Source organism: Chelonia mydas, chromosome 1 (genome assembly GCF_015237465.2).
Source record: "Chelonia mydas isolate rCheMyd1 chromosome 1, rCheMyd1.pri.v2, whole genome shotgun sequence".
NCBI lineage: Eukaryota > Metazoa > Chordata > Testudines > Cheloniidae > Chelonia > Chelonia mydas.
This window is the reverse complement of record NC_057849.1, coordinates 82,342,280-82,352,959: the sequence shown is the minus strand read 5'-3', so window position 1 is coordinate 82,352,959 and position 10,680 is coordinate 82,342,280.

Here is a 10,680-nt window from a genome sequence, read left to right as displayed (position 1 = left end):
TCATTCTGCCACCTGCGAGTGTCATTTTCTCCAAAAAATGATTAAGACTTTTAAGGCCAGAAGGGACCATTACGATCATCTGGTCTAATCTTCTGCATAACACAGGCCAAAAAACCTCAGAGTAATCTCTGTAACAAGTCCTTTACTGCTGTTTGAGCTATAGAATATCTTTTAGAAAGATATCCTAGTCTTGATTTTAAGACAGCAAGAAAATCTACCACATCCATTAGCAATTTTTCCCAATGGTTAAATTACCATCACTATTAAAAATGTACACGTAAAACATTCTTAAACAATTTCCAATTGTCATTCACATTTTTATGTTCAAATTTTTCACAATTTTGTTAATTGCTTTGAGCTTCAAGAAACTGACCTTTTTAAAGCACCATGTATCTACATTACTGGTCAGGAGGACTGTATTTTCTTTGTACATAACAAATGAAATCAGATCATGATTACTTGCATCTAGGCAACCATCAATTTTTAGTTCAGTGATCAATTCATATTTATCCATCAGAATGATATCTCATATCAAGTTACCCTTAGCTGGTTGCAACACTTTTTGTGTAAGAATGTTATCATCAATATCGTTTAGGAACTCCAGTAATGTTTTACTAGTGACAGCATGAAATTTCCAATATATGTTGCCCAGACTGAAATCCCTCATGATGATGCAATTATTCTTTTTACACATTATAGATAGATGTTTAAAGAACAATTCATCTTATTTCCTCATCTGATTTGGTAGTCTACGTAACACACCTCCTCAACCAGTACCCCCACCATGTTGTGAGCTATCAGTTACTACTTTGATCTGTAAATGCTGCTGGATTTCAGAGTTTGTATGTTTCAGTTTGAAAACTGATCTTAGTCAAAATGAAATATTATATTTCTTATTTTGAAAATGAGGTTTTTGCTTGAAAATAGGATCACTTTTGAGCTGGAAACTGAAACTTCATGTATGTGTGTGTGTGTGTGTAAGTAAAACCAGCTTTGCAAACTTGGAGATTTTCAAATTTCATTTCAAATTTTCCATGTACATCCTGCTCAGACAGGGACATCCAACACAAAAGCAAAGTATAAATGTGACCAACAAAAGCAAACAAAGGAACAGGTGCAGACTAGTTACTAGTGCTGGTCAAATTATTTGCTATGAATAAGTTTTCCAACAATTTTTTTTCTTTTCTCAAACTGTTTTTGTAAGAGTTTCCCACTATTCAAAATTATTTTGGGTCAAGTTTAGCAAGCACTTACTCATGTGAGAAGTCCCATTAAGTATTCACCAACATAAGTCAGGGTTACACAGCCAGACATTATGTACAATTTGTTAATAAATTTCACTCTAGGTGTTGTTTGCCAATCATTCACTTTGCCTCTTCATGCTATGGACTGGGTGCCTAAGTAACATGATATTGCATTTGCTTCCTGATTAGATAAAAACTTTTAAAATGCAAGAATAGCAAATGATAAATTATCCTCTTTCAGTCAGTTTGCCTCTGAATATACATATTCATATGAAGAACATTCTCCAAATATCCCTGTGTACAAAACCTGATTAACAGAAATATTCATAAATTGCAAGTCAAAGGTCACATAAATGGCCATCTGTAAATTCATTAAAATGTATAAAATTCACATGAGGCACATAAAACCATTTATGACTAAACTAATAAATGGAGTGAAAGTTAAAATGAGCATGTGGACTGTCATATTTTGCAAGCAAAGACTTGCGGAGTCATTCAGTGTCAAAACAAATCCTGCCAAACATGATAACTTCTGTCAGACTGCAGCCAAATTAGCAAAATAAATGTAGAAAACTGGAATGTAATTTGATGTGACTAATGCTGAGATATGATACAGCAGTCAGGATGGGTCTCAATATGGTATTCACTGCTCAGGCTGCAAAGTAGAAAATAATTGCATACAAACATACAGAACGGTGAAGACAGACCTAAAAGTCCCTTTTCCCCCTCCACTCCAGACACCTTATCTAGAGCTTTGAAAACATTCCCTCCAGAAAACTTCTGCTCCCATCCCATATTACCTGGGAGGGAACTGCCTTCACTTTAATATCATTTTAGTTTATTTATATATACACAATTTAAACCTGAAGTAAAAAATGTGTCCTATTTCTCCAGTTCGCACTAAATAGTGTTATTTGTATTACAGTAGTGCCTAGAGACCATAATCATGATTGAAGCCCATTTTGCTGCATGCTGTACAAACATATACAGTCATAACACAGTCACAGTATAATAGAAATGTAGGGCTGGAAGAGACCTTGAGAGATCATAATGTCCAGCCCCTGGAACTGAGGCAGGACCAAGTAAACCTAGGTCATCCCTCACCTTCTAACCTGTTCTTAAAAACCTGCAGTGACTTGAATTCCACAACCTCCCTTGGAAGCCTATTCCAGAGCTTCACTACTCTTATATTTAGAAAGTTTTTCCTAATATCTAACATAAATCTCCCTTGATGCAGATTAAGCCAATTACTTCTTGTCCTACCTTCAGCGGACGTGGAGAACAATTGATCACCATCCTCTTTATAACAGCTCTTAACATATTTGAAAACTGTTATTAGCTCCCCCATCAGTCCCCTGCCACAATGAACTTACACAGTAATTAATGAACCTTATTCATTCAAGACTCCTATTGAAGTTGCAGGCCCCAGTTCAGTATGAAAAGCCAGGGCTCAGTTGTGTCTTGCATGCTCAGACCAGAGAAAAAATTGTGCACAGCAGCACGGGAGACATTCTATCCACAGAGTTTCAGAGTAGCAGCCGGGTTTGTCTGTATCCGCAAAAAGAAAAGGAGTACTTGTGGCACCTTAGCGACTAACAAATTTATTTGAGCATAAGCTTTCGTGAGCTAGAGCTTATGCTCACGAAAGCTTATGCTCAAATAAATTTGTTAGTCGCTAAGGTGCCACAAGTACTCCTTTTCTTTTTATCCACAGAGTGCAGTTCTTCACGGCTACTAGTAAACTAGTTCCATTTAGCAACATATATGCAGAGGATGCTTACTACAGATTTCACTATATCTTAAAAATATCCAATGACTTTTAAAAAATATCTTAAATTTTTTTCTTTCATTGTGTGTAGTAAAAATTGTGGGGGGGGTTTAAAGGCAAGCAGTAGCAAAAATACACAGTGCATTTCATGATATGCTACCTTTGTATAGTAATCCAACAGAAGTTTGTTTTTTAACTAGATCCAAGTTTTATTAATTCCTATCTCTTATTACAGTCATATTTCTATAGCATGCCCAATATCTGATTGAAAAGGTCTAAACTAAGTTAATAGTACAGCTTTAAGCCCTGGCACATCTGAAGACTTTGCAATTACAAAATAAGAAGACACCCGGTCCAACTGGACCACTGATTTATGAAGAACACTGAAGAAAATACAAGAATAAATCTATCTGGAGACCAAACGTTTTTATTTCAGCCTTAGTAAGATTTTTTTTAAAAAGTACTGTTCTTAGGACCACTTTTTGTTTATGCAGTTCTTGAGTTTCCCATCAAGGCCTAGGGAACAGTGAGCAGGAACTGACAGATTCATTTACTCAGAGTGGCCACTCTCATTCTTTATTTTAGTTTGACTTCAAAGTTGGCACAAGCCTATTATTAGCAATATTCATTTATCGCTGTAGTTACTTTTAAGCTGCAAATCTGGTTTGCATCTATGAAAAAAATACAGCCAGCATGTACATGGACTGAAGACACATCCAATTATCTGGGAAATGTATTTTATGAACTTACACTGAATTAAAAAGGGAGCATTACCAGCATCCAGTTAGTGTTCTTCCTCCACAGGCTGCAAATCAGCAGAAAAAGGCTTCTTGAACTCGCACATTGAAAGATCTGGCTTTACAATATGTTGCCTGAACTTGTTCTGGTTAAAACAGGAACTGACAGTCTGATTGATAGCCCTATTTCTTGCCTTATTGTCACAAATTACTTTCAGGATGCTAGTAATAACACAGAGTTCAACTCCTATAAAGCCATAGCTCCCCAGCTGGTCTTTCACCATCCTAAGTGTTTCTTCATATTAGTTCATGGAAATCATTTGTACTGTTAGACCCCTGGCTTGCTCTTATGAGTGCTACATGAACACTTAAATCAAGCATACCAGAGGACTACATGGCTCCAGGGATTGGTTTTGAGAATGGGATAAAGAGCCTTTCGGCACACAGTTGCTAGATAAAAGTTCGGCCACAACTGGGTAATAACGATCGTGACAATAGGTGACTATTTGATGGCCTATGTAAAATGAATTGGTGGTTTCAGTCCACCTCTTATCGTAAAGATACAGACATAAATGGCACTAAGTAGTGCCCTGATTGGCACTCCATGTAGACAGGAGGATTGAAAAAAGCTGGCAGCAACTATCTTCTCATCACTAGACACCCTCCTGCTGAACCAGCCTTTGGGGCTTGCAAGGCCCAGTTCCCGCTTTGGGTCACGTAGACAATTCAGAGCTAATTTCATCATCTTTTTTCCCCTCTATTTTAAAAATAAGTTTCTAGCTCTTTTCCATATGAAGGTATCCTTGATATTTAAACACAATGTTAACTGATTGCAAGTTTGGTTGACAGTCTGTCATAGGCTATCGAAAGTTGGATTTTGGGGGATCTGTGAAGCCCATCACTAGAGCTCCTTTTGTTTTTTTCTCCATAAGAACCAAGATTAATTCACAGCTTCGGGGGGGGGGGGGGGGGGGGGGTAATGCTGCCCAGGCTGTTAATGGCACAAGGACTGCAACAAGCTCTCTCACAGCCTTCTGCCTTCAGTTCAGCTGGACTATCTGCTGAGCAGCTAGTGGTCTAACTACAGGACTGAGAGCAAAGTACTCCCAGCTCTTAAATCCTGGGTCTGAGATTGATCCTCCCTATGATCTTGATGAAGTCACTTAACCTTCCTGCTTTACTTTCCACATCTGTGAAACAGATAATAATTCTGCCCTGTCTTTTTTATGTGTGTGTGCTGGAGTGGGGGGAAAGTTGACAATAAATTAGTTATAAACTGCTCTACTAATTGGTTAATGTTTGTGAAGTTATAACAGGCACTACAATGGACATAAAACTATCCAGTGGCTAAGGATCTAATAGTCTACAGATCCCCACCTTAATTTAACAATCATCCCTTGTAACACATACTAAATGTTGGCAACTGTACGTGGATCCCAGCAAAAGATGGGCTTCATTTCTCCATGCAACAGGAGAATGTGGGCCTTGAAGACCTAAGTGACATGCCCAAGATCACCGAGGAAGTCTGTGGCAGAACTGAGAATGCACTCTAGTCTCCTTAATCCCAGTTCTGTATTTTACATGCAAGGTTATTGCTCATTCCTGAGATTTTCTAGGAATACATAAAAACATATAACATCTGCAAAATACAGTATAGGGCAAAATTTGTCAGCAGCAGCATTACTGTTCAGGAGTCTCCAGCCAGATGTTGTATGTATCAGGGAAATGCAGATCATGCAGATCATGCAGTAGTGAAACATGGATTTGGGTGATGCTACAGTCTGATCTTGCAGCTAGTAAAAAACACTATTGCCACTCTGTGGTGTATCGTCAACGCAATACACCCTTTCCACACATCCCACTGGTAACGAGAAATCCCTGGGAATCAACACAGGAATTTCTCTGTAGCTGAAGTACGGATTAGATCTTCAGCAAGCACCATATTCTTGACTACGTCCTGAAACAGAGCAGTCACAATTCAGTACTGTCATTGTGAAGACATTAATTTCAATATGGCAGGATCAGTCCTGGCATAAGTTGATCCATAGGACAGAACAATACCAGAGATCCAATGCAGAAATGCGCAACTTTTCATCAATTACCACTACAAACATTAATATTTCCTCCCATATCTGGCCGGATGCTGCAGGTAGTCAAACCAAGATTAGAAATAAGGTGCAAATTTTTAATAGGGTAACTAACTTTCTGGTTGTTTGATGAAAACCTAGAAACAGTTATAACATTTTCAGGTTTTAACTGAAAAATGTAAAAATGATGCATTTTTTTTTTTAAATCCTAATATTTTTCATTTTGGTTCAAAAATTTTCAAGGAAAATATTTATCAATTCTGACCAGCTCTATGAACAGTCTTTCAAGAAACATCATTGTTGTGAAGAACAAGTAAGGCATGAGTATTCTGATAAACAAGTATTAAGAGTGTTTTCAAAACCCCATAATAACTGAATTTTGTGATGTAGTATTATTGTTTGCCTGGTTTCAAGGAACTGTCATCCACCTGCATTTTGTACCAAATCTTTAAAGCAACTTCTTTGTCAAAAATATTTACATCAGATCTATTGAACTCTTGAGCACTCAATTTGTGTTGCTTTGATCTAATTTGATACACATACTTTCTAAAATCATCTACATCCTTCCCTTGACTCACACTTGTAAACATCCAAAACCTCCCCCCACTCACTCACCCCCTCATACCTGAGGTCAATTTTACCTGACTATTGGAGGACTCCTCACATAGCAATGCATTCTTCTGGACTAACTCTTTGGATGTTCTCATCTAATAAAAATACTTTACCATTAATTTTTGGGTGAAGCTTCTCAGTGACCAGGATGCATTCTTTTTGTGTTCCTTTGAATAGATTTTGCTATAGACTAATTTGAATTCTTATGCTATGCCAGAGAGGGTGGGTTAGTGGTAAAAATGTATGGAGTGGAATCCTCTAGATGGAACATAAATTAGAATGCTGACAGGGTTGGCTGTGTTCTTTTGGGAAACACAAACAAGAGTGCCATGAAATGTCTTTCAGTTGATGTCTGCATCTGCTTGCATGGACAATTTTTATTAAAAAAATGCACAAATGACACAATAAAGATGGAAAAGAGTTGAAAATACAAAATATAAAGTAGGGAGATAAAACAAAGATGTATAAGTAAAAAGCAAAAGATAATAAAAGAAAGATGTGAAAAGGTCATCACAGGTTTTAGCCATTCAATAGCTTCAGGGTCAGCAGAGTGGAGTCTGGAAAGTCTTCCTGATAGACTAGCATGAGAGGAACAGCTATTCAATAGGTGTGTGATGTCCTCAACTGCACCACAGCTAGACTGATCCTGAATCCCTAGTGTGTGGCCCTTTGCCACACACATCAACACCCCATATCTGAAATGTTTGAGCTTGCACCAGAGATAGCATGGCAGCTTGAAGCCAGGCTGTCTCTCATCAGGCTACATGATGAGGAAGGAGTTTCTTCATTCCTCATTCCCATTCTGCTTGCCACAAAGTGGCAGTGTCCACCATAGAGATCATTGTTCCATAGTCCAGATTGGTCTTTTGCTGATGAGTCGGTAGTGAGATGGTTCCCAGGTATCTTTGAAAAGTGGCCGTTGTGGTATCTCCTGGATTGCTGCAATATAATGCCTGATGTTAGGAGGTGGGATATGAGAGTGAACTGGTAGCTACTTGATGTTTGTTGGTTTGATAGCCCCTGTTATTACTGTCATCATTTGAGTCAGTTATATATCAGCTACTTTTGCGTGAGAAGAGTCTAACCACACAGTTGTACATTATTCTTCAACTGAGTAGCAGAGAGCTAACAGTGAGCTGTGCAGTGTTTGCCCAAGTTGAGCCCGCAGGTTTATTTAATCTTCCGAGCTACCTTGGTAAAGTGGTCTATGTAGGTAAATATGTGAGCTAGAGTTCTCTGAGATATACTGGTTTTGGGTCATTTGTCAGTTATTCAAGAATATGTTGAGCACTCATGAATCATTGATATGATTGAGATGGAAGCATGACGACACTGTCTTTGACACACTAGGCATATATATGTTTCCACTTTTTGAAATAGTCCCTGATGGCTGCCATGTCTTGGTTCAGGTTACCCTCAACCTTTTTGAAGTCTGTCTTTTGAAGCTAGGCAGGTGCCATCTACATACTTGAATGGTCTTGAAATTGTTGGAGGCAAGTCATTTGTAAATATGGTGAAAAAAGTTGGAGCAAGAACAGATACATATGCATGGACCATGAAGATCCTATGAAACTTTTAGTAAGGGGAGAGATTTGCTGTTAGCTGTGACCAAAATTTCTCCTTCACATATGAGCATGCACCATTCTGAGCTGTATTCTGGCTGTTGACCTGGCTGCACTTTCCTCCTGGCAGATCTGCATTTCAGTCATGACATAATTCCTTGTTGGATATAGCTTGTAAAGTAGTTTGGGATCCTTAAAAGTAACTGGTATATAAATGTACTACTGTATTGCTATTACTAAATTTTCTGAGGGCCTGTTATATGCATAATCAGTAAATCAGATACAGTGGCTAGATTGTCAAACATATTTGAACAAAAACAAAGTCCCATTGTAAAGGATTAACAATTGAAGGGCCTGAACCAATTTGCAATTATCCTATTTGCAAAGATTTCAAAATGTCCTTTGACCTCAACCGGAACCTCCATGCAAATTAAGTTCAGTAACACACGTTATTTATTTATGTATATGAGCATGTTGCAGAAGGTAGGGGCAATGTTCAAAGCTGATGTCTCCTTGGCTTTACGTAGGAAGCAAAAGCTTTATTTTCTCATCCATTAAAATTCCATAAGTCAATTTATAATGGCAGTAAAGACAGTTAAGTAGCTATTATTCCTATATCTGCTAGTTCTAGGGAACCTCAGCCTTATCTCTTACTTCCTTTAAGATAGGATAAATACAGAGCTGGGTGTTATAAGTTGAATCTATAGATTTTTTCAAGATTTTACTGCTACACTTAGCATTGAAACAAGTTACAGGGAACCACAGCAAGAGAATTTATGGCCTTACAAATGAAGGCAGCATGTGATAAATAGTGCACTATCAGTTGTTCAGGTAAGTAACATATTCTCTTCTAAAACCAGCACTGAAAACTGAGTTATTTATGAAGTAAAAGAAGTCTGGCTTTTTTAACCTCCCATGCTAATTTACTTTAAGATAACATGAGGATAGAGTTCTGTGCCACTCTTTTTTTTTTTTTTTGGTATTTTTAATTGCTCTACCCTCTTACTCATTAATGTATCCTATTTCTTCCATTTATCATGTAAAAGGAGTGAATGTTATTTCACCTTTAAAACTGAAATACCTCTTCTTGATATAAGCTGATGATTTCCAACCCCCCTTTTTTAAAAAAAAAGGGGAAATTGCTTTTCTGGCTGCTAGCCATGCTGAAGCTGAGAACATGTCTTTTAGTAAAGGTAAAGCATCCTAATGAATGACTTCCTTTTGAAAGAACAAGAGACAATCCTTGCAGTCATTCAGAACAAGCTACTACTTAGACACTAATGGAAGAAATAGAAGAAATAAAGATAACTTCCCATGTGTGGTGCGGCATGCATCCCACTAAGCAGAAGACTTTGGTTTCAGCCAGTCAACAGTCTTAATCTTATTCACTAAAAGGAGAAGAGGCTCAGGTCCAACTTCTACATTCACCTCCACCTGTGAATTAAGTGGGGTTGCCCAGGATTTAACCAAGGATAGAGGCCCCACATGTATAGTGGTCATCTTTGAGCCTTTGTTTTTCTTTCAATCACGGAAGTTTAAGGCTTTATAGTTGAAAACCCTTTTATGTTTTGCTAGCATCCCCAACCCTCAAACCTTGGAACACTAAAACCTTGGAAAATGTATTTGGCTATTTCCAAATAGAGAATGTTCCTTTAGGATCATTAGATTTTATTACTATTATTAAATAACAACAAATATGATTACATACATGCATAGTGCGTAATATCCTGGTATTTGGGTGCAATTTACATGGTTTAGACAGGAAGCAATTAACGCTACCTAGATAAAGGGAACAAGCGCACTTCAGTGCCCAGCAGCACAACCACTTTAGGGAAAACCAAGGCCCCAGTCCTCCAGTAGCTCTGCACAGGCTGACTCCTGTGTCCACACAGAGCCCCATGGAATCTTCGATACCTACCCCACTAATTAGGGTCCCAATCCTCCAAATGGTTCTGTGCAGGTGGATCCCAGATGGCTTCTGTGTGCTTACCCTTTATACTCTAATCAATATTTTCCAGTCAGATCTATCCTGAACAGTCCAAAAAAGATTTAATTAATGGAAGTATCAGTATGGAAAGCCAGCTGTTGCAGAGGTTTAACACTCTAGCCATTCACTTCCCAGGTCAAATTTCACATGTGGGTGAGGTCACAAATGTCATGTATCAGGTATGCTTATTTCATATGCACCTACAAGATTTTTCTGCTGCCTGCAGCATCAGCTGGGAAAACTAGTTAGTTGCAGCAGAAAGGAAAAGCCAATGGAGTGCTGACAGTATGTCTCCCCCAGCTGTAGGTTAATATCCTATTGCCTGTGCCAAAACCAGGTATATGGCTTCATTTAAGGAAAGGAATTCTTACTCGAATTGTGGAGTTGCTCTGCAGCCACTGATACAGCATCAGCATGGCAGTAGCTTCAGAAGGAAGAGACCTATGGTATCCACTGGGTGCCCTGGGGAAAGGGGCAGAATGTTCTCTGGCAGAGTACAATGACACCTGCGGGGTACGCATGCTCTGCACTGATTCCTGGCATCCTGTCCCTCCTCCTCCTGCCCCATCACAATGGAAAGAGACTAGTTTCACTTCCTTCGGGGCTCTTCATACTTGCCGAAGGGGAGGTTAATATTTGCCCAATACCTAGTGAACTTATTCAATATACTAAACTTCACCATC